The 23,210-nt window shown below is 42.0% G+C and overlaps 1 long non-coding RNA gene across 1 annotated transcript; it reads left to right on the top strand.

Annotated features, from left to right (window-relative positions):
- Positions 1-22,147: 22,147 nt before the first annotated feature.
- LOC129504456 (uncharacterized) lies at positions 22,148-22,791 on the top strand. Its single transcript, XR_008663370.1, has 2 exons — positions 22,148-22,196; positions 22,502-22,791. It is a non-coding gene; the product is annotated as an uncharacterized LOC129504456 (long non-coding RNA).
- The last annotated feature ends 419 nt before the right edge of the window (positions 22,792-23,210 follow it).

Genomic DNA, 23,210 nt, shown 5'->3' on the forward strand with positions numbered 1-23,210 from the left:
AGACTCAGCTTCATGCCTATTGGCTCAGCTGACATGTTGGCAGGTGGATGAAGTCTGTGGTTTGGAAGTTTTGTCACTAGGGGTGGTGTGGAGGCAGGAGAGCCAATCTCCTGCAGGTACACTGTGTGATTGGCAGAGAAGTGGACCTATCCCTGGCGGCGGAGAATACTGAGCTTTCAGGATGAGTACTCCTCACCCACCAGAATTCTGATTTTGCTAGCCCGTTTCCTGGGTGTTGTGAGGTAGTGGGTGAAGTGAAAAGATGGATCGATTTATACTAGAAACAGCAAAAAATCACTCAGTGCTTAGCCCCAGCCCCACTCCTGATATACTGGATCAGACTGTAGTTGAGACACGAGTGGTTTTGTGTTGAAAACTCTCCAAATGATTATTATATTCATTTTTGGTGAAGAGCCCTTGTCCTCATGAATGCAACCACAGAATAGGTCAGATTTGAACAGAAAGGTACATTTAGGAGTAGGCACAGCAGTAGTGTGCATGGGAGGGGGACAAGGGATTTGGGCAGTGGGAGGTAAATAAGTGGAAATTGGCAGACAGATAAAAACAAAATATTATCACTGCCCCAGCTGTCTGTGGGCCTTTAGCATCAACTCATCTGAGAGCTTGTTTTAAGAAAAAGGAAGAACTGTGCATTCCCTAGATCTGTGGGATCACAGTCTGCATTCGACAAGATCCCCAGTGCAGTGTGGTCTAGGACACACACTCCAACGAAGAGCCTGGCTGGCTAGTCCACCTAATACCAACATCCCACGAATAGGTTAACAGGTACATAAGTGTTCTCCAGATGTTAGGGTGGTATTTGTCAACAGCCTGTCAGAGGAAGGACAGGTATGAAGGCAAGGCTTCCAGCCACTCCTGGCAAGAAGGCAAGGCCTCCTCCTGACAGCAAGGGGACCATGGTGGTCTCTCTGAGGCTCAATGAGAACCAGACCACCCTCACACACATGATAAGATGAAAGGGCAGTGGGGTCCAGTTATATTGTCTTTGTCTTATTCTCTCTACCTCCACCTGTGGCCTGATATGACCACCCATGAAGGGACATTTGCTCAGTGCTGGTGGGTAAACATCTTTGTACAATGCTGACTGGTATGAAGCAAGGACCAGCAGGGGTTTACCCCCCTGGAGCTCTGTCCTACACTGCTCCCCACCCCCAAATTCTCTCTTTTTTGTCGTAGACAATCCTTGAGCAAGCTGACAACTCAGACTTCTCACTCCTCTCTTCTGACACGTTGGTCCCTTTTGTAATCCTGATTTTCCTCTGGGGTTGCAGCGAAGCATACTGAGCATACCAGGATGCACGTTATTATGTGCAGGGCCAAGCGCCAGCTAAAATCTTCTGCACTCACTTCCTGTGGCTTGCTTAATGCAGAAGGGGCAGAAAAGCAGACCCCAGATTTACTGCCACTGCTGGGAGATGTTGAAGGTTTCTGCAAGAAACATCTTTTTTTTTTTTTTTTGGCCACCATATCTCTGTTGGATGGAAGCATAGTGGGTCTCAGCCCAAGTGCCTTGAGACGTTGTCAGGGCCGACATGGTAATGCAGTCATTGCTGGGGCCCCTGGAAATCTCCAAAAAGTCCTGCCCCAACTGGGAAGGAAAAGAATCCATGCCTAGTTTTACCCCATTAACCGATTTATTCCTTGTGCTCTACCCCATGAGTTACCATCTGCCTTCAGTGTTGAGGACTGAGTCCCTAGCAGTTCTTTCCTTATCTTCCTACATCTAAGGTAACTTCTGGGAATGTCCCACACCATTGAAAATTACAATCACAAAAATCTTTTTTTTCTTTTTGAAGGTTTTATTTGTTTATTTGACAGAGAAAGAGAGCACAAGCAGGAGGACCAGCAGGCAGAGCCTGGATATGGGTCTTGATCCCAGAACCCTGGGACCGTAACCTGAGCTGAAGGCAGATGCTTGACTGACTGAGCCACCCAGGTGCCCTCCACAGTTGCACAAATATAAAACCCAGATCAACACTTGAGAAGTGTCAGCCCTGCCCAGCAAGTCTTTGCTTTTCCCTTTGCTAATCTGTGGCCCTAGCTAGAACCAACTGTGAAAACTTTGACAGCCGAAGGGCCCCTTACAGAGACAGCATACACTTGGAGTTTAAGCAGAGCGGAGATCCAATCCTGACCCTCTTCAATCTTCCGACCTCCTGAAGGAAACCTCCACCCTGCCCTGCCAAGCAGTCCCTATTGTGTCTTTGGAGTTGGGCAAAGGACTTTCTGTCTCAGGAACAATGTTAGTTACTGTTCTGAATAATGCACATTTGTGATGCTCCAAGATATTAAATAATAATGCCCTGTATCTCCTGATACTCTGGGAAGGCAGAGTTCTGAAGATTGACTCAACTATTTACTACTCACAGTGCAGAGGACGGATGGTTTGGCAGAGAGAAGGAGCACCTGGCTTGGCTCACCCAGTGGATCTCAGTGGTGCCTCCCTGCTAAGCACCTGCACAACCTCTTACTTTTCAGAAAGCATACGGCACGTTAGAAGAGTCAGTTCTGCAGCAGGACATTCATCTGTGTGGGTGAGCCCATCTCTCTAAGGTGTCTGCTAAGAGGATTCTTCGTCAGGAGGTGAGGTCCCAGAAGGAAGGAGGTACCGGTGACCCGACCCAGAGCAACTGGTTGGCCTCCACTTTCCAGCAGGGTGCAGTTTCAGGATCCTTCCAGGGGATGGGGAACCCTGACCCTGCCCAGTGCTGGGGACCCTGAGGAGCCCATCAGAGCAAAGCAGGAGGCTGGGTCTCTTTCCCAGTGCAGCAGAAGCTCAGGCCGGTCTGAGACAGTTGAATCCTTCAAAACGAGTGTCCCTTGATTTAAAAGAAAATGCTGCTCCCAGCCTCTTAGTTTACTCCTTGCGGGTCACAGGCTTCCCATTCACTTTCCAGAGGGTCTTTTTCCTCAGAGAAGGCCTCATTGTTAGGAGACTGGGAATGGGAAATGTACCACACTGAGATCCTGTGCTGTGAGCTCTATGTAGCACTTTGAATCCCTGGGAACAGACCCCTCCCTTTCCTTTCAGACAGAGCCCAGTCCAGGTTGGAGGTTTAGAAACTTTCTCTTCTGTGATGTAGACTCTTTTGATCTACTAGCGGTGTCATTAGCTTTTTGTCAGACCAGGTGAAAAATGACCACAATAAAAGCAGCCTTGGTTCTCCTTATTTATGATACATCCTGTCACATGGACACAAACAATTAAGTCTTCAAACCCCCAAGACATTGCTATATAAAGACTACAGGAATCATTTGAAGGCTGGTTCCTCAAAATGGAAACGAATGTGTTATTTGAATAAGAGTGAAGCTTCCACTCATCCTTTTCTGCTGGGGGGAAAAAGGGTCCGGTTTAAGGTCTCTTTAAATCACTAAAACTGACAACCAGAAACATTGGTACAAAAAAAGAAACCAATTCTGGAAAGGAATAAAAGCGCTGACTTTGAACTATACCTTCAGAGTCCCATTCTTTCAACTATCATCTCTCTGTAGGGGAATCTAATACCTGTGTCCGGATACATCTTTCTGGAGCTCTAGATCTATCTTTACAGTGGCCAATTGGATTTGTTCCCCTTATGTGTACTCTGCGGTGTCCCAGGCTGGACTCCAACTCCCCTTCAGAATGGCACCTTCTCTTGACTTCCCTATTTCTGCCGATGGGATTAACTATCATTGCTAAATGTCATTGAAACTATCACTGCTATCATTCTGGAATCTTCCCCCTCTCTTATGCTCCTACCACTAACTGTAGTAAGAGATCATATCAATGCTTCCTTTGACAATTGCCAGCAGGATCCTAACTTGTCTTCATGCCTAGCCATTGCCCATTCCAATCCTTCCACACAAATCATGCCGAATTAATTTTTCTAAAGCACAGCTATGGTCTTCTCATTGCTGTAGTGGACAATTGTCATTAGTGACTGTCATTAGTATAACTGAACATCCTCCCACCATTTGGGGCAATGGCTTCCTAATGTAGGAACTGCATATCTCAGACTCCCTTGCAGCTAATGTTCAGGTTTATGATTTCAGTTCTGTGAATCTCAAGTGCCTCAGGTTCCTGAGAAAGAAATGGAACCAAAAGTGAGTAACATGAGGAAGTGGCTGCATACTGAGATCCGCTCTTCTGTCAAACGCAGTGTGGGAGATTTCTGGATCTTCATCAGTGTTGGTGGTGTTTTTTTTATGACAGTCACTCTTGTTGGCTAGTTTCGGAGCCAGGCTGCTCAGCTCACTTAAAGATTCTATATGCTACCTAACATTGTTTGATAAATTCTCTTTCAGCTTGGATGAGGCGAGGGCATTTTATTATTGACAACTAATAAACAACAAATTAAAAATAAATATTGAATGGCTCCCCAGAGCTCCTGAGCCTGACATCCAAATTTCTCTATGATAAGCCCTCAGGCCAATGGATTGAGGGTTGTGTGTCATAGTAAAGTATCTCTATTTTTCTGCTTCTGTTGCCTTTGCTACACACATTGCCTTCAACTTTGGGATGCCTCCCCCACCTTAATCTTTATTTTCCTGCATTCACCTCTACTTTGGTTTAATGGCTTATTGTCTAAAACAACCACCAGGAGCAAGTTTTTTATGATGAGGACATACCAAAATTCAGTCTGTGGCTCTCTCCTCTTTGATTTTTAGACATTGAAATCAACAGTTCCTAAAGGCCAAAAAACATGCTAATATATTTCATATATAAACATCCAATCCATCAAATCTTCTTTGGAAGAAAACTCTAAAATATTAAAGGGGAACTTTATTATCATCAAAAAGCATTTTTTATTATGTATTTCTGCACACCTTTTTTCTTCTCATATTCTCCTATCTGTGACTTTGTCTATAGAACATCAAACACATGAATGAAAGTGAAAAATTCAATCAAAGAAGTTTTTCATGTTATGCAGATAAAACATCTGGAAGACATAATTTCTTCTTTTTCCACCATATGGTTGGTCTTATATAGACAAAGTCTATGTCGTTTACCAAGATGATAAGTGCTTTCTTGTCTCACTCCATCCTTCACCTTCACATGAATTTTTAAAAATCTTTAATTTTTGAAAAGCTCCTTTCCACCCTGGAAAGACCAAGGCCTCACCAAACCTTTGAGGAAGCCAATAGAAAAAGTTGCAATATTAATTGCTAACCTGCCTCTTCCCAATGTTGCTTTAATAATGTTGGAAATCATAAATCAAGGAAAAGGATGGTTGTTGGATCGGGACAGGCTGCTCCTGACTTGGTTAAGCCCCATAAATATGGAAGCAATTGTTCAAAATAAGTCCTGGACCCTCTGCTGAATGTGATTTATGTGAAGCCTCTATAGGTATCATTGTCCTTTATATGCCTAATTGGCCTAATGCTCCCTGTGACCATGGCCCCAGCGCTGGCGGATGGCATATTGCTCTCACTGACTCTGAACCACGCTCTTTTGGCTGGTAGCGGCCCCTCTAGTCCCAAGTGCTTGTAGTTGCACTGCCCACTTAAGATTTTCAACACTCTCTATGAGATCTATTCACACTTTAATAGCTTCCCTTTTCTTGGCAAAGGAAACATTTTTCTAAGATCTATAGCCATCATTGATGCCAACGTCATTTAAGCTCATTACCCTTATTTGTCTCTCATTCTCATTCCCCACATATGCCACAAACATCACTGTGAACTGGCAGCATCCACAACACGACTGAAAATGTAAGTGTACCAAAGGATGTTTGATGAAAACCAGGAACTTTTTATATGCTCAGGTGACAGATTTCTGGATTACATTTTTTAAAAATTTTAACTGTATCAGCCTTGCTAAAGAAATGGCAAACACCACAAAATTCTATGGCCAACATTTTGTATGTTATCTTTATTGATTGAATTTTAAAGACAGAATAAAAACCATTTTTTGTGTGTTTTACCTAAATAAGTTCAACATTTTTTTGTTCTGCATTGATTAACTGCCATTACCACAAAGAGATCATTGGTTTTGTCTCCATGAAACTTCACTGAGAATATTAAGGGACTGGTATTTTATGTAATTATGTAATAAATTACATATATATTACATATGTAAGAGCATTCATATATTTAAATACTTATAAGTATATGTTATAGATAAATTATATTAATTATATATAAAATACATATTTTATATGCATTTAAATAGAAAAACCACTTAAAGCTCCCTTCCCAGTCTGGTAAATGAAATGTTTGTCAGCAAGCTTTATAGAAAATTTACTTATTGAGTAGAAGGGAATAATACTTGCATCCCATTCCAAACTTCATCAATTATCTGTCTCATGATCACCTATGAGCTGAGCATGATAATTTAAGGTCTACTAGAGTCAATGCTATTTTACAAAGGAAGTGTTCACCATCTTTGAACATGTTTCAGGGATGGTTAGTCTTGGCCACACAACCTTAACCATGTTGCTGGGGCAGATTTAATTTGTTATGTGGTTAATAATCTACCTCATACATATTGAACAAAACTGGAAAATCTTGTCATCTGGTTGCCAGATGCTCTAGAGAAAATTGAGATGAAACCACTGAGGTTCAGGTAATGCTTTACTGTTTTTATAAGCTTTCTCAGTGGATATATATATATATATATATCCACTGAGAAAGTTTGTAAAATAATAGATATGTTATTTGTGTGTGGGTATATATATATATATATATATATATATATATATATATTCTGACTACCTCTTCAAAAATATATGAGTACATCTGGTACCTAGTAGGTCTTAGCAACTATTAATTGAACGTGAATCTAGACTTAAAATCACCAAAAACTGGATCAATGTCACTGCTGCCAACACTCTACCAAAGGAGCAGGCCTGTATCCTGGACAATCCAGGGACCCTTTTGATTCCTGGTTTACTTTGGAAATTCCAGTGGCAAGCCCTGAGATATAAAATTTTAGGGCAACACAGTTTGGTTTGGAGTCTCTGGGAAGGCTTAGAAGAGGAACTTTATCTGTCTTCTAGAATACCCTTCAGAGTGGACTGGAAATACCTCATACTGCCCTTCCAGAGGTCCTTCTGGATTAGGTCAGACTTTTAAGGCTCTTTACAGAGAACTAGAATCCCTTGGGATGTCTTTGGACTAGGATGAACTTCCAAGGGATGAGAAATCTTCGGCTTTAAATTGCTAGAATAGCATGCATTGAATCACACAAGATCACTTCTCATTGCCAAACATCAGGGAGCATGCTTCTTACTCCTTAGTAAGTCACTACATCCCTAGTCCAAAGGCCCCCTTGAGATCTGGGAAGGTGGGGCTGGAAGTGGAGGGTCTGGGTGGAGATTGCTACTGCTTTGACAGAAGGTCACTCACCTAATTGAGTGGAAGGAGTAAGCAAGTTCTTGCATTGCTGTGCACCTTGACCAAGTTCTTCATCATGAATATGCCTCAACTTCTTCATCTGTATAGTGATCAGAATGCCACTTATCTCACAAGACTTATTATGAAAACCAAATAAGATTATAAGAATTAAAGAATCTACACATAACAGGCATTTAATACATCTCAGTTCTCCTCACTGTTCCCTCAAATAGCTCCCTCATTTTTTCCCTTGGTGGTCTCACACTGTGTGCATACACCCAAACTCCCTTCTCATTCACCGTTCACTTCCATTTTCCCTGGGCTCCATGCTGACAAGGTTTGCATCTCCCAACTCATTTCTATTTCGTTTCTTGCCCTTTGATTCTTGAGGTGCTCCTCTGCTAGTTTCTCTCTCCTCCTGGGTACTTCTCAGTCCAGTGTTTTTATGCACAACCGTTCTGTGATGTTTCTGCTCTTTCCTTCAGGGGGCCGTGCGCCTTTTGTAGTGCTGGGACACCTGGCCATTTGGTCCTTGGGAAGCAGGTAGACAGTCCTGGCAGAATGTCAGCTATCAGGTAAGCATTGTAGGGATGCACTGCCCTTCTGGCCAGGCAGGGAGGACAGCACTGTTGCTTGGCTGTCCGTGCCTGTGGGAGTGTAGATGAATCTGCTACCTGTCTGCCTGTAAGTGGTCTTGTGGCAGCAGGAGGAGGCGAAGGTGAAGTCAAGTGCTAGCTCCTGCCTACAGAGTACCTTCATACTGCGACCACACATATCAGGCAGAGGTAGGAGAAGCAGAACAGAGAGAACCATATAATATAAAGAAAAAAACCTGAAGGTAATGAGTGAGTTGATCTGATATGCATTTATATCAGCTCTTCTACCCAAAGGCATTCAGGTATCAGAATGTGGTAGCACAGAGAGCAAGGCAGCAAATTTAAAGAAATCCAGGCTGGAATAAGAAAACACCATGTAATACTCTGTGCCCTTCCTTTCCATGAGGTAATTATGCTCTTGGGAGAGATGCTGAGCTATATCGGTTTTAGCACTGTTCTTCAAACTGCAGTTCCCAACCCATTAGAGGATCATGCAATCAATTTAGGGGCTGAGAACCAACATTCTCTAAAACTTTTTTACTGAAGTATAATATATATGATAAAGTAAACAGATCATACATGTATACGTCAGTAAGTCGTTTACATATGTATATATCCACAAAATCAATACCTCAATCAAGATATACAACATTTCCAGCATCTCAGGAATTTCTTCCATGTGACTGCCCAGTCAATACTCACCCCCTCCAGAGACAACCACTGTTTGACTTTGATAACCAGAGGCTAGCCTTGACTATTCTTAATCATCATGTAAGCAGAGTCACACACACAGCTCTACTCTTCTGTCTGGCTTCTTTACACAGACATTATACCCATATGGTAGCGGTTCTTTCTTTTTCTTTTTCTTTCTTTCTTTCTTTTTTTTTTTTGTAGCTATACAGTATTGTGTTGTACCAGTATACTACACTTAAAATTTTTAATTTTATTGGTGATGTTCATTGGGCTTATTTCTGATTTTGTGTTATTATTTTACATGTTTATTATAAGTCCTCTGGTGGACATATGCACCCATTTTCTTGGCTTTGTTCCTAGGACTGGAATTGCTTTAGTAAATGCTTAGCTTTAGTAAATGCTACCAAACATGGAATACCATAGCCAATGGGCATAGACCATCCTCACGGCTATTTAAATTTAAATGTGGCTTGTTTAAATTTTACTTTGAAATAAAATTTAAAATTCAATGCTTCAGTGACATTGAGCTCAATAGCCATGTGTGGCTAGTGGCCACCATATGGACAGTGTAGATATAGAACATTTCTATCATGTTTTGAAAAATGAAACCAAATAGAAAGTATCAGAGTACATTCTATAGAGTAAAGATAACCACTCTTTCATGGGTCTTATGTTTCCATAATATATACGTGGATATGTGTACTTGGTCATAGTGTAAAAAGTATTTTTTCATATGTATCATGGTAAAGACAGAAAAAGATAGAAATTCTTTTCTTTGGCTAGCAATGTGGGGAGCAGAAGGGGGAAGGGGAGATTGCTAGAAAAAGGATAAATAAGGCCTTTTGTGGACCAAATGGGATCTTTGTAAACCTAATGTTCCTTAGTATTTTGTACAAAACTGTAGAGAGCACATATTAGTTTCTATAGGTGTATACAGCTGTCCTATAGTTCCATCCTTCTCAGTGAATAGGAGAGACGAGCACTGTACAGCTGTAGATGTTCTCAGGTATCCATAACCATTCCAGCCCAATGTATCTACTCTCTCAGTGAGAATTTCCTGGCCTTGCATGGGCCTGGTTCAAAGGATTACTTCAGTGATCCACTGGGTACATCCAGGATATTCTGTAAGACCAGCTACCTAGAAAAGAACTGCCTCTGGAAAGTCAATATCAATGATCAGTGAAATGTCAAATTAGTTTGCAGGCTTTCAAACTCCAATTGAGCGCCATTTGGTCACTCCTTCTTCTGGTAGTAGAGTACATTGCAGATGGACTTTGAAAGCTCATTAAATATAAACTGTACCCTCCAATTATTTTGAATGTACAAGTTGTTCTCAATATGAAATTATTTCTTTAGTCAGTGAGCAGTAAGCCTTACATAGTTGTAACAGTTGAAAGTATTCAATAGATACAGAAACAGACAGAAAATCAAGCAATTTCTCACAGTATTCTGAGTAAAGTTAGACAAAACTCTTGTAAATTCCAGCACACTTACACAGATAGCACCCAATTCTAATCTGGTCCCTTGGAGCCTATCTCTGGCCCCAAATGGGTTGGGCAAGCCTTCCACCATGGGTCACCTGCCATCCCAAAGCCCATGGGGCTCTAATATGATTCCAGAGGCAGGTTTGCTGAACATGTGTCAAAGTTTCCTGGAGATGCTAGATTACACCAAAGACAGCATCATCTTTTCTGAATGCATATTGTGTAGATCAGCCTAACTGAACAGACTGTGAGGATTTGGTATCGAGATCTTCCCTTATCCACTGACATTTTCCTTCTCTTCAAGAATATTGATAGCTAAGCCTTTCTTTGACAGCTGTGTTCTCGAAAAGTCATGTACATCAAATTTTGATACACTGAACCATGGTTCCCCTTCTCTAACACTCTAGTCTCAGTTTTATAAATGCTCATTTTCAACTGCTGTCCAATAAGGAATGACTTCCAACAGTTAAGCTTACCTCCCTCCCTCCCCTGTCACAGAGAGGATTATAAATAACCCCTTTCAAGTGTTGGGATGATGGCAGGATGCTATTTAGAATCCTTTTGTAAAGTTGAGAACCTTATCATTTATCATTTTGTGAGTTCAGGCCTTCAAGATTAGGTTTCCTTGAAATGAGGCATGCCTTTATCACTAATTCCAATCTGATCTACTATATGGCTTCATTGTCCCCAAATCACACAGAACTGGTGAACACCACATTTTATGGAGCTCATCTTCATAGTACCAAATCATGAATTATTATTGACTTAATCAGAATTAGTGAGATGAAACTTAATTGTCAGCTCTGTAATCTATTGTTCATTGGCGAATTCCCCTTTAATTAATCTTAGGCTGATAAGAAATCTCAGAGATGTAGTCACTGGTTTAGACTGCTTTGTCTGAGCCCTAGCCAGAGCACATTTATAGAAGATAGAATCATGTGTTCTTCAGCCAAATGACTTGTCATGTTCTACCCCTTCACTGTAGGCATATCAGAGAGGCACCATAGCACAAGAATCAGACAAGAATTCAAATCCCAGTTATGCAGCTTCCTTGTTGTATAACCTTGAACAAATCATTTAACCTCTCTGAACTTCAGTTTCTATAACTGCAAGATGGGATGATAAAACCCACCTCGGAAAGTTGTTGTGAGGTTCTATCAGAAAATATTATCATGTGCCTCACACATTGCAAGCACTCAAAAAGTGGTCGTGATTATATTATTTTCAACTGCTGTAACTAGTCGTAGATATTAAGTTCTGTGATGGAATTTAAATAAAGACATGCAGTAGGACTGGAAACATAACCTCAACCCTCCAGTTGAAAGCTACAAGGAGGACGTCCTCTGTATAGGCAATGGAAGTGACTTCAGTTGGATTATTATGCACTTTCTATCCAAAACATGGCTATTTGGACAGGAACCAAAATGAAGGCCTAGGTGGTGATGAACTAAGCAACCAGCTGCTATTGCATAGCTGTGTTAACCTCATAGCCATACCCTTTCAGGCCGAGAAGGAGAGAACATGGGAGACACAACAGATTCTGCAGCAGGACAAGTCCTTTTGACCGGAGAGATCAATGTGGCTCATATCCCTACTTCCTACACAGCTGTGCACAGGCCTGTTAAATCTGATAGGAGGGCTAGTTTGTAGAATTACTACTTTCCCAACAAAGGATGGTGCCGTAAGGAAGAAACAAGACAAAAAGACAAAATAAGTGGATGTCATTGTAAGTGGAAAGTGTTTGTTCTAATGAGTCATGTGGCTCTAGCCACTTATCAGGTGACATCTCTAAGAGCCATTTAGAGTTCCCAGAAAATCTTTTGGCACACTTCTGCTGGGACATGAGGGCTGGACTGTAGCCATTCCATAAAAGCACAAAGACATTCTGATCAGAGAACATCAGCAAGAAAGAGTAGAGATATTTTTAATTTGGGTCCTTAGACTTCATTCTAGAAGTAAATTGAAAAAAAAAATGCTTTAAATCAATACCGTATTGGATTGAGAAGATCGCATATTGTCTGACATTTTAAGAGAGTAATATTACAGAATCTCACAGAAATAAACACTGCAGCTGCCACCGAATCAGGCATTCAGTGCAACAAGACAACTTTTGGAAAGCCCTGTCCATTGGGCAAAGGACTGTCCCACACACTGTGCTTTTCTAGAACAGTGAGCTCCCTCCATGTCCTATCTGTGTCTCTTTTGCTTGAAATACTTGTTATTAATTCCTCTCCACCTTACTGTAACACAGCTATACACAAGACCAGTGGTCCTCAAACTTTAGTGTCCATGGGGATCATGTGAAAGGCTTGTTACAGCACAGATTGCTGGGCCTCATCCCCATGACTGTACTTCAGTAGTTCTGGGGTTGAGTCTGAGAATTTGCATTTCTAACAAGTTCTCAAGTGATGCTGATGTTGCTGGTTCTGGGTCCACACTTTGAAAATCTCTGCTTTAAGGACAAGTACACACAGCTTGTGTTAATGATTGGTTGCATGAATGAATCAGTGAGTGAGTGATGAATAAGTGAATGAAAGTCTTCTTAGCAGCATCTTTGTTTTTTCCATTTTTAAAAGATTTATTTATTTCAGAGAGAGAGAGAGAGAGAGTGAGAGAGAGCAGGGGTAGGGAGGAGCAGAGGGAGAGGGAGACAAGCAAACTCCCCACTGAATGGGGAGCCTGACATAGGGCTCAAACCAGGAGCCTGAAATCATGACCTGAGCTGAAATCAGGAGTCAGATGCTTAACCAACTGAGCCACCCAAGTGCCCTTAGCAGCATCTTTAATATCCTTAGGACTAATGTTTCTGCCTATAGGTATATCCTCTGCAAAACACACTTCCTACAGTAAAGGAAGGTTATTATTTCTTTATTTGAAGACGATTTTTTTCATCCTGCCAGACCAAATACCCTATGATAAATAATAGTTTAGTCTCTCTTGCTAATACCAGGGCACATGAAGTTCTCAACTGTGAAGGTGCCAGAAGTTCTCTGGATTCAAAGTGTGTATATCCAGATGGACAGACTGGGGAGCCAGACTCTTCATTGCTTTCTCTGCTCTAAAAATTCTTAGCATTTCATCTGAACACATCAAAGCAGGCTGGGATTAAAGACGAAATGAGCTCGATGCTCCAAAAATGGTGCCAGTTGGACACCATGACACTCCAGCCTGGAGAAGGCTGGTCTTGGGCCATTGGCCAGCTGGGACTTCACCTGGAGAGCCTGCTGCTGCTGTCCTGTCTGTTGGTCTTGGTGTGAGCATTTTTCACCCAAATTGGGCCACTCCTCATTCTTGAAAACAGTGGAACAGCAGGTTCTGTCAACTGTGGTTGTTTCCCGGCTGTCTATAGACATGTTTCATAGCATCAGGTTTGCTCTTAGATCATTTTAACAATTAATTATATTTTGCCATTGTAATAGAACGGCATATTTCTATAGAAAATACAGAAGAGTAGATAAAAGGGAGAAATCACTCATATTCCCACCACCTTAAAATAGCCCAGTTTACATTTACATTATATCTATATATTCTGGTTCACTTTCTATGCTCAGGATTATTTATTTTCTATATAGATATATAATGAATATTTGTTATTTCTTCTGCAAAACACACTTTCTACAGAAAAAGAAAGGTATTTTGTTTTTAAAGACTATCGTTTTCACTCTGCCAGGCCAACTGACCTGCAAAGAGTAGTTAGTCTCTCTCGTTAATTCCAGGGTACATAAAATTCTCAACTGTGAAAATGCCCAAAGTTCTCTTTGTAGCTCAAGAATGATTTTGAAAGGTATATTTGACATTTTCCCATTTAAAAAGTTGATTTTAAAATGTGTTTATTTAGAATCATAAACTGATTTGTATTCGACTTGTTTCATGTAAAGGAATATTGCATATATTTCCCAATGAGAATATAAACTCTTGTTGAATTACTTTTAAAAGTTCCCTGTTATTCTTCTTATTTAGATCAGTGATAGCCAGAAAAATAAACAAGAAAACTCCCAAATCCAAAAATAAAATAATGGTAAGACAGAAAGTAGGGAAAGCAGGATTGAATTCTGAGCACATGACTCTATGGCTGTTTCAACGATGCAGTGAAAAATGACATCGTGACTATGAAAATCAGACCGATCAGTTAAAAAATTAATCCTTAAGCCCAATAATAAAGTTTTAAAAAAAGTTAACTTTGAGGCCCTAGTGATCAACTTGAGTAAGGGCTCATTTCTACAAATCACCAAATCATCATCAGATGTCTATATCTTTTTGGGGAGTAGATACCAAGATGGGTGGCCTCTGGTCTGGGTGATGTCCACTTTATTAGTCTGCTAAGGCTGCTGGAGCATGGTGCCGCAGGTTGAGTGGCTTACACAACAAGAATCTATTCTCTCATAGTTCTGGAGACCAGAAGTCTGAAATCAAGGTGTTGCTTCTGGGATGACACTGTGTTCCCTTCAAGAAGAATAGAAGGTTTGGTTCCTTCGGGAAGCTCTGATGAGGAATTCATTCAATGTCTGTCTTTTAGCATCTGGCAGTTGCCAACAATCTTTGGTCTTCTCAGCTTGTAGACCTATCACTCTGATCTCTGCCTCATCTGCCTCCACATTTACCTAGCCTTCCTCTGCCTGTGTCTGTTCCAGATTTCCCTTGTCTTATAATGATGCCTGCAATCAGCTGAAGGCCCACCTTAATGCAGTATGACCTCATGTTAACTTTATTATACCTGCAAAGATCCTGGTTCCAAAAAATGTCACAGGTACCTAGGGTTAGAACTTGAGCACATCTTTTTGGCAGATACAATTCAACCCCAAATGACTGCTTATTATACTCTGCCATCAAAGCCTATAGCAAATGGATTGCAGCAAGCTCATCTGCAAAGCTGAGTTCTTTTTTTAAAAAAGGTTTTATTTTATTTATTTTAGAGAGAGACAGCATGAGAAGAGGGAGGGGCAGAGGGAGACCAAGAGAGAGTTTCAAGCAGACTCCCACCTAGTGCAGAGCCCGATATGGAACCAATCCCCCCACCCCAAGATTATGACCTGAGCCTAAATCGAGTCAGACACAACCAACTGTGCTACCCAGGTGCCCTTGCAAAGCTGATTTTTAAACATGTGATGGATGATCACTTAGAATCATAAACTAACAGACCCTTGCAAGAGAGCCAGTCCTGTGAGAGGGAAGAGACCAGGATAAGCACCCATAGTGCTCACTCTTCACCCAGAGCATTCCCAGTGCCTTCCCCATTCTTTAAGACAAAGCAGGAGCTATGCTATTAGCACTCTGAGAATGAAGAAGAAAACCAAAAATATACCTATTTAAAGCTCTAAGTAAATGACATGTTACCAGACTCACCCATCTGTCCTTATTTGGATCTCTCCTTAACTATAACTGGTTGCTCCTTCAAATTTAGACCTTAACCCCCATCGGACTGGTTACTGTTTCCAAACACTGGTTACTGTTCCCAAACACATTTCACACATATTGCAGTTTCCCTGGGAATGGCACAATCCAAAGCAAACCATTTGACAAATATGAGGCAAAATCCCCATAGCAGTCCAAATGAAACAGATTTACATTAATCCTACACGTTGACTTTCTCCTAGACCAAAAGCTAAAAGGCTCTAGAAGCTTATATTGACTGAATCTACTTTACATTTGGATTTCTTTAAATTTTTTTGAATATTTTATGATATTTTCCTGATTATTTGTGGAGTGTAGAATGAAGAGTATATCTTGATCTGACTCTCATCTAACTAGCTACATGTTATCTAATGTAAGTATTTATACCTTGCAGGTGGTGGGTTGATGCTTAGTAATTAATTGCTGATTAAAATTTATCTGAAGAATAATAGTGTGATCCTTTAAAAATGGCCCCTGAAGACAGAACCCTTTCCATAAAGCTGTGTGGCATAAGATTGAATTATCTACCTTTCTGCAAACTAGTAAAGATATCTTCCTGGGACGCCTGGGTGGCTCAGCAGTTGGGTGTCTGCCTTTGGCCCAGGGCTTATACTGGGATCCAGGATCGAGTCCCACATCAGACTCCTTGCAGGGAGCCTGCTTCTTCCCCAGCCTGTGTCTCTGCTTCTCTCTCTGTGCATGTCTCTCATGAATAAATAAATAAAATCTTAAAAAAAAATATCTTCCTGACTTCTTGAATCTGAACTATGGACAAGAAGAGCCCTTGGCAGCTGCCATCTTTTGCTTCCAGAGATGTGGTCAAAGGTAGTGGAAAAAGCATATCCAGTCTTATGACAAAACGACTGAGGACCTTTACATTCAAGTGTAAAGAGTGGGGGGAAATTTGCTCAAGCTAATACAATAAACGCTCTGAAATGTCAGAGTAAAACAAACAAACAAACAAAAAATGTCTTCGGGTGAAAAAAATAAATTCTTGGAATCTGCATATGCCTACCAGCTTCAAGCTCAGAATGCACGATCAGAAGAAAATTTCCCCTGGGAAATCAATATCTTATTGGTACTACCTCTGAACCAGTCAGAGTTGTCAAATGAAAAAAAAAAAAAAAACAAAACTGGCAACCTTGTCCAAATGCTTTCTGCTATGGGGATGCGTGTGATTGAATTATGTAGAGAGACTGTCAATCATATATTTATTTGGCTTATCATGATCAAGTCTAGAGTTTCATGGGAAGTCAAAGTGACCTCATGACCCCCCAGAGTTCCCTGACTGAGTGATGTCACCCCCCTCCTTGGATTTCTGAATCCCCTCCATGAGATGGGGGCTCCTCTTTTGCATTCAGGACAACACATGCTCCCCTGGACCAACGCTGGGAACATATAGACATTTAAAAGATTGGCCTGGCATTCAAAAGTTGAGCAAGAGCTCAACTCTTTGTTCAAGAGCACAAAGCAAAGAATGAGTGGGGAGGAGCAGGGTGAAAATGTTCACTTGGCCCAGCGTGGGGAAGTGAGGTCCTGTGAAGGGAGGGGGGACTGTGCTGGTTCCAGACTCAGGGCCATGTCTCTCACCACGTGCCAGGGGACCAGGGGCTCCCCTTCCCCACTGTGCCTGCTGCTTCCCTCCAGGTCGCCATATGGCTGGCTTCTCCTGTCCCATGTGGAGGAGATGCATTTGTGGGGGTGAGTCCCTGCTCCAGCACAGCATCCTCACGGAGGACGGAGGCAGATGGCTTTTCAAATTAGATTCTGTGGCTTGATGAATGACCACTTCCCTAGACTCCTATTCATGTGTCCCTGGAACTCCTTTCTTCTGGCCACAGATTTGCTCTCAGGGAACCCCTGGGATACTCCCCTGACTGGGAGAATTCCCGGGCTAGCAGTTCAAAGAGGAGAAAGGGAGAAAGTCAAGCTTCCTATCCTGTTGGTGTAGGGCGGGCAAGGAAGATGAGCTTTGTCTTCAACGGGAACATCACATCTGTTGTAGCTTTAGGGCTCGATATTGGGTGTAGGGCTAGTTATTGGCCAAGGCGTGAGACCAGATTTATTTGTAATGCCCTCATTTCTTCCTAGCTCCCCTACTCTGTTTTAGCAAGCCCCTTCACTACAACCATTGCCCTTGGGCTACCCCCAGTTTGGTTCTCTCCAAACTGCAGCATAAATCCCTGCAGTGTTCCACATTCCAGACTTTTTCTGATTTCCTGTCCCTATTAAAATGTGCTCCCTCCGCTGTCTGATAATAGGGTTTTGTGTTGTCCCCCACCTAAAACACAGGAATGCTTTGTAAGGCTCTTCATTCTTGGGACGTGGGCATTGGGAAAGAAGGGCATTCTGCCTTCTGTGTGCTTTGTGAGATCTTTATATATAATAGATGACTGAGTAGTTTTGAGCTGCCTGGAAAGCAGAAAATACTATCTCCATTTTCTAGAAAAGACCCACAGAGGTCAAGAAACACATATAAAATCTCATCGCCAGTCCAGAGTGGAACCCAGATGCTAGGCTCAGAAGATGTCTATCTGTGTTCTTTTCCAACTTCCAGTCATCTCTGATGGTGAGAACCTCAGGCTGGTGGGGTCATGGCGGACTAGCCCTGAGTCTTCACCTGCTTCCTTCAAGTGATTGCTGGGAGCTGCCTTTTCTCCTTCTAAGGAGCCTTCAAGTATCATGAGTGTGGGATGCATGTCCCTAGTGCCTGGCACATGCTTGAGGAATCAATAAATTAAATCTAATGGGTATGATGCATTTCTCTGAAATGCACTGTCACGTGGGCTGGTTCTGGGTAGAGGACCTGGATCAGTGGCCTTGTCACCGGAAGATTGGGCTCCATTCCATCATGACAATGGACACATGGACAGAGCCTGTCTAAACAGCACAACCAGATCAGGAACACCAGGTTGACTTTAGGGGCTATTCGCTTCCTCCTTTCCATAGACTACACAGCCTTTGAGAGTTAAAAGAGAAAGTGAAAACACATCTGTGAGGTTGGTGATGCAAGAGCTGCAAATTTAAAAAGAAACGTCATTTCAAATGTGAAAAGTCTGGAAAATATTCTCTCTTTTTTTTTGGAAAATAGTCTTAATCTTCTGATCCATGATAAGAATTTTTTAAAATTTCATTTACAGAGAAAAACAAAATAATGACCTTAGTCTTAAAATCAATTCTCAATTGTTCCCATAAGAAGAAATAGAGTTAGCATCCATGCCATATTCTCCAATAGCATAATACTAATACCATAAGGAGTAAATTATTTCTGTCTCTGTTCTGGAATATGATCTACAGGCAGTGGCCATTCCAAACTGAGGTCTGAGAAAGATGTAGGCAGGTAGTTTCAATAATCTATGCTTGTCAATAATGAATTATTGAATCTCTTTATTTAACAGATATTTATTTAGCGTTCACCACGTGGCCCTGACTCTGTTATGATTTCTCTTTAATAATGTATGTGCTTGCAAAATGACCCAGGGCACTGGTTATGCCCCCGGCCTTCAAGGAGCTCCCGTTGAGGGACTAATAAAAGATTTAATAAAGCATGGAAGGAAAGATAAATGTAAGAATGTGAAGCTCTTGCTTCTAGGTCACAATTCTAAGATCAGAGTGTGGGACTGTGGATTTCCCCAGGGTCTTCTAAGAAGGGTAAAACAGAGAACCATAGTGAAAAATAGTAATTCACACGGCTGCTTGTCATGCCTTGTTCCCTCCAATTCAGGCTAGTATTAGAGCAGGCAAAGGATCCTCTGAACAGGTGTGACTGTGTGTGTGTGTGTGTTTGCCAAGGAGAGGTGGATATTGGGGGTGGGTGTAGGAGAGGGCAAATGTTAGCTATTTCTGAGGACCCCACACCCCCTAGCATCCTGGTTTTCTCTGCCTCCACCAGGCTATTGTTCATTACTGTCTCGATGAGTATGGTTTGAACCCTCTGGGCTGCCCCTAGCTTTCCTGACCTGGAGTCCCAGAGGTGCCCTGCAACAGGAAGTATCCTGGGTGGTGACTAGACTACCTAGTCGAGAGCCACAGCTGTCAGGTGGGGCCTCCTGGGGCTGGCTCAGGAGTCACGGGTGCTGAGCAGTCAGCTAGTTGCTGATTACCTCACCACATGCATTCTGCTCCCTGTCAGTCACCTGGAAGGAAGGGCTGGGCCAAATTTACCTCTCCTCTAGGTTTCTGCTTAGGACTATCTTGCTGCTGGCTGCTTCTATGCCTGCCTGGAGCCTCCCACTTATTCTCCAAACAAAAGAGACCACACTGGGATTGTTTCTACTAGAAACAGTTTAGAACATCATGTTCTCATTCATTTCACCAACAGCACAGGGCCCTACCAAGGACCCCACACTGTTCTTGGGAAAGATGAATCGTAGGAGCTCAAGGGACAGATATATAAATAAAAAATAATCACAACAGGCCATAATACCTACTATATGGTTTCATTTATATGACATTCTGGAAAAGACCAAACTAGGGAGACCCAGAACATGATAGTGGTTGTTAGGGGCTGGGCGAGAAGCGTGGTGTGGGGAGTGGGGAGTAATATAACTGTGCTAGTATTGGTTATGCTACTAACTGCATTGATTAAGACTTGCAGAAATATCCACTAAAAAAGGGTGAATTTTACTGTATGTATTATAACTCGATATTTAGAAGAAGAAAATAAACCACAATAGAATGCAGCAGTGTGCTGCAATAGCGCAATGCATAAAACGACACAAAAGAGGAAGTAACCAGCACTTCCTGGAAGGGAAGGGGGAAGGGGTCAGAGAAGCCTGGCTGGAGAAAGGAGCAGCTGACCTGTGGTTTGGAAAGATGATGCCAGTTTGCGAAAAAGACAGAAGGTGTAGATGTTCCAGGTAGAGGGAACAGCTTGTGCGAAGGTGTGTGGTCTGGGCAGCAAGCATCTTGGGTCCTGTGGGCTGCTTGTCATTTGGTGCCACTGGTGCATCGGTGGGAGTCCAAGCAGTTCTATACGTGGGGCTAGGAGTGGGGACACAGCTGTTTCTTTTGCCTTTCAACATTTTCTTATTGTGCTAAAATACTTAGAGCATAGTATTTGTCTTCTTAACCACTTCTCAGTGTACAGTTCAGTGACATTAATTTCATTCACAGTGATGTGCTGCCGGCACCGGTATCTGTTTTCAAAGCCCTTCTGGTCACATGACCCTGAGCAGAACCCCCTGCCCATTAAGCACTAACTCTCTATGCCTTCCTCCCTCACCCCCTGCCCAGTCCCTGGGAACCTCTAACCTATATTCTGTCTCTGCGAATTTGTTTCTTCTAGATATTTCATGTAAGTGAAATCATATAATATTTGTACATTTGTGTCTGGCTTACTTCACTTAGCATATTTTTGCTTTGTTTTTAATGAGGCCTTTGGATTAAGAAGTAGGCCCTGAGAAAATGCTCTCATTTGAGAGTCAGAGGAGAGGGCAGAAGGAAGCCTGGTCTGAACCAGAAGAACTCAGCGCTGGGCCGGGGTGATTTTCTGTAGGTGTCCCGTGCATGGCTCCCCTCTTCATTAGGGTCATACTTGAGCAGGGACACCTCTGCATACCTGCAACTCACCTGCACCTCCGTAGACCCCTGGTGTCAGAGACTCCCACCCACAAATCTGTTACACATGGCACCCTCACCTCCGACAAAACTGCAAAAGGAATTTTTAAAAAGACATAAGAAAATAAGTGACCAAGAATTGCAAATGAGGCAACCCAAGAAGCAGGATTTGGAGTTAATTAGCCCTTGAACTGTCAAGCCCAATTGCTTCCAGTGAGTTCTGACATTTCTAAGAATAATTAAGAACTTGGCTGTCACATTTCACAAAGGCCCAACCACAACGCGAGCAAGTTCTACCTGCTTTCCCCGCATAATGTCCAGAAACACATAGAGGAGGATTATACCCACTGCTAATTGTAAGTCCTTGGGTAGAAGTGCCATGTTTTTCAAGAACCTTTTGTATTTATATACCAAAATATAATGATCTTCATTTAAGGAGTGGATGTGAGTGGCAGTGGGGGTGGCACTTTAAAAACATCCGATATCACTGATGATAATAGCTAACATTTACAAGTGTTTACTACATGCCAGACGCTATTCCAAGTGCCACAGGAGCCTATGAGGTGGAGATGTAGGTATATAATCATAATAATTATATATTGCATATTGTATATAATAAATATATTCATTAATATCTATTAAACAAATATGTATATCTATATATAATCTTCAATTAATAGGTGAAGACACGGAGGCACAGAGAGTTTCTACAAGCTTTTCAGGGTCACAGAGTCAAGGTCAAAGCCAGGCAAGCTAGCTCCAGAACTGGTGCTCTCAACAACTGTACTTACATGTCTTGTCTCTAAGCTATGCTGAGTTACCCTGCCATTGGGAACAGTCAGCTTTTCTGGTGTGCTTCGTTAGTCTTGTCAGAAGCATTTATTAATCACAAACTTATACATAATTCTGGTTCCTTGCCCTCTAAGAACTATTTTTCAGGCAAGAAATAAATTCTTCTATAATATATTTAACTCATCTCATACTCAAGTGATTACCTCATGGTTATCTTCCACTGTCTTCATTCATTCATCAGATATTTATTGGGCATCTACTATGTTCAAGGCACTGTATAAAGCCATGGGAGGGAAACACAGATTAATTCGAAATAGAGTCTGTCCAGGAGGAGCTTCCATTCCAGGTGAGAAAGTAACCCAGAATACCTATAATAAGACAAAGTAGTATAATACAAGATAAAAAATGATACAAGGTGATATAACTCAAGGTAAAAAGTGGTAAGTACCTAAGAAAGATATTTATTACTATGGCTGTTCAGAAGAGAAATTACTTTAAAACATCTGTGTGTGGATGTGTTGTACAAGGTGGGGAAAGTTGGTGGAGAGAAGACGAAAGGAGGAAGAGAAGGAAAGGAGATTTATGAAGAAAGCGATGAAACTGGCCTTTGATATGGACTGAATTTTTTCCCCCCAAATTCATATGTTTCAGTCTCAACCTCCAGTACCTCACGATGTGGCGATGTTTGGAGATACGGCCCTGAGAGAGGTAATCAAGCTACCATGAGACCCCTCCGGTGGGCCCTGATATGATATGGCTGGTGAACTTGTAAGAGCAAATCCGGACACAAACACAGAGAGAGAACATGTGAGAACTCAGGCGGAAGACAGCCATCTGTAAGCCAGGAGAGGACCCAGGAGAAACCGCTCCTGCTGACACCTCCATGTCTAGTTTCCAGCCTCCAGAACTGTTGAGAAAATAAATTGCTATTGTTGAAGCTACCCGGTCTGTGGTACTTTGTTATGGCCACCCTACCAAATGAATACAAACTAAACTTTTTAACAAGAGAGGATTTGGACATGGAGAGATAGAGACTAAAGGGTAGGAATTGGGGAAGGGAAGGACTATATAGAACAACCAGATTTTATTCGGTGGATAATGGGGAGACATGGCAGGCTTTGTGAGCAGGAATGACCTGGACAGCAGTCATTCAATTTATTCAATTCATTCAGCAAACATTTCCTGAGGACCTGCCTCATCCCAGGCATTGTCAGGAACCACCTGGGAGCTGCTCTATGAATAAGGTGCCTTAGCACAGGGCTCCTTCATAGGACTGCACATCTGGGCGGGGACACAATGGAAAATGAGCTAGACTGAGGAAAGCATGGAGGTGGAGAGACTAGTGGGAAGCCTTTTATTG

Source organism: Nyctereutes procyonoides, unplaced genomic scaffold (assembly GCF_905146905.1).
Source record: "Nyctereutes procyonoides isolate TBG_1078 unplaced genomic scaffold, NYPRO_anot_genome, whole genome shotgun sequence".
Lineage (NCBI taxonomy): Eukaryota > Metazoa > Chordata > Mammalia > Carnivora > Canidae > Nyctereutes > Nyctereutes procyonoides.